General features: G+C 39.7%; 1 long non-coding RNA gene across 1 annotated transcript; it reads right to left on the bottom strand.

Moving 5' to 3' along the window:
- Positions 1 to 787: 787 nt before the first annotated feature.
- LOC121174801 (uncharacterized) lies at positions 788 to 1,047 on the bottom strand. Its single transcript, XR_005891204.1, has 2 exons — positions 985 to 1,047; positions 788 to 887 (listed from the first exon to the last, which is right to left on the bottom strand). It is a non-coding gene; the product is annotated as an uncharacterized lncRNA (long non-coding RNA).
- Between the last annotated feature and the right edge of the window lie 1,231 nt (positions 1,048 to 2,278).

The following is a 2,278-nucleotide window of genomic DNA, read 5'->3' on the forward strand; positions in this document are numbered from 1 at the left end:
TTGATACACTCAAAGCGAATTTGGTTACCTGTATCGGTGAATGGCTTCCGGTAGTGAATTTCATCCAAAAATTGTTTGTCGGATAGCTGAAGGGTATTGTGTATTCTGGTTTTTAGGCTTGCAAAATCACACCTATTTGGTACTCGAATGGGCACCGGAGTTGAAGTTTGGAAGTAAACCCCAGTATCATTGTGAATAATCGATCCATTTGGATAAATGAAAGCCAACCTTGAGTTGACAATCGTCTGACTGCTAGTTTCTCCTAGAAATGCCATAGTTTGTGTATCAGTTGGGAGATTATTTGAAAGCAAGATAATGTGTGATTTAGTAGCCTAGTCTGCCATATATATAGATGGTTGTGACCGAGCCTTTGTTTAACTTTGTTTACAAAAAAATAGACACGCGTAAATGTGTAGTCAAGTCAGCCAATGTGTTGTCGCTAATGTGTAGTCAAGTCAACCAATGTGATGTTGAGCGACTGCTAGTTTCAAAATGTGTACTGAAGTCAACCAATGTGTTGTCACGCTCAAACTGTAACACGCATGCATGTCATTATGTGTTGTCAATTATGACAATGATGTATGTTGTACGCGTAAATGATTTTTGTTGGACCAACAATTTCCTTGCTTAACCAAACGAGTAGTTGATAATATTAATTGGTTAGTGACGGGTTACAACGAATTATATCGCATAATGAATACAAATAAATAAACAATGAATGTTTAGTCTTCATTTAGGTCTACATAGTGTGTTTTGAATGACATCAAGCTTGTGTATTCCTGCATTCTACTAATATATGGAATTGCCCATTGCTTTGCCTGAGAATAACAATTGGTTGACCACAACAGCGCTGGGGGCGGCAACGGACAATGGTCTTTCAAATAAACCTGTTGTACATGAACAAACATTATATCATGCGCTGACCGTGCCAAACGAACAAGCGAAGTCATTGCATAATTGTTACACTAACTATATTCAATGTACCTGAACAAAATGATTTCCAAACACGTGACCGACACATATGATGCGGTGGCCAGAAGAGTCAGGTGGTGGTTGACTTCTAAGAGGGAAAAATGTCATGCTTTGTTGTTGGGACAACGATACAAGGATTACGTTATACCGTGAAGCAATCACATATCCCATGTCTGTTATATCCATCCACTTGTCCACACTAACCTGAATGAATCAAACATACACATGTAAGTAATTTAAACATTGTTATTAAAAAAAATTAACCTAAAAACATACCTTTGAAAATCCATCAACAAGTAGGGACAACTTTAATTGTTCAAATCTCTCTGTGCCACCGAAGAGGTTCATGTACTCATGCGACCACCTGCCAAGTTCTTTAAGCAATTCATTACGCACTAACGGCCACGAATCTTCCCCCATACCTAATAAAGCGCCAATGGACCGATATCCACAGTTACCGTCCGCTTTCACATCCACAACGTCACGAATGAAACCTTGAAAGAATGACGCAAATTGATCCAACATCGGGATGATCCTTGTTGGCTGACGCGGTTGAGAACATGATGCACTTCGTTTCACTGGAGAGTTGCTGCTTTGAACAGAATGAAAAGCATCAACATACTCCCAGTAAGACGGATCACGCTTTGTGGATGTTTGACTTCTTTTCATCGGTTTCTTCGGTGCACCTTTAGTGTTCACCTTTGATGGAGGAGGGCACATAGAGTTATGATCAGGGTATGTGATTTCTCGAAGTTTACTCTTCAGATTTACTTTGCCAGCCACATCAAGTTCATCAAACCTTTTAGATATGACCTCTATTTCTTCCTTGATGGTGACTTCCGTCTCACATAACCCTTGGTCTGAAAAGCAAAGTCTCCTCCAAAAAAGATGGACTGACTCCAATGGGATGCTGCTAGCAGTATACCTAGAAAGCTCACATGCACAAGGAAGCCCGTGCGTGCTTCTCATCACACAACCACAAGAAGAGAGATTGTTGCCGAGATAACGTAGACGGTCAATCTCAGAAGCAATCTGATTTAAAGCATCCCTCGAAACCATCCCAAGAAGCCTCTTGTATAAGGTTTTTTTATATACATGGCCAACCACATGCGTACTGGTTTCAAAGGATGCTTTAATTTCGACGTGTTGCAGCGTGATCATGTTGTTCATGGCATCCCAAACACTACATAGGTCTCCAACGCTATTTTGTAGTACTCTTTTGAGAGCCCAATGAGCTGATTCAACCCTACATTAAAATACACAACTTTTTTTTTTTTTTTTTTTTTTTTTATGATTTCCCCTTTTT

This window comes from Glycine max, chromosome 4 (assembly GCF_000004515.6).
Source record: "Glycine max cultivar Williams 82 chromosome 4, Glycine_max_v4.0, whole genome shotgun sequence".
Classification (NCBI taxonomy): Eukaryota; Viridiplantae; Streptophyta; class Magnoliopsida; order Fabales; family Fabaceae; genus Glycine; species Glycine max.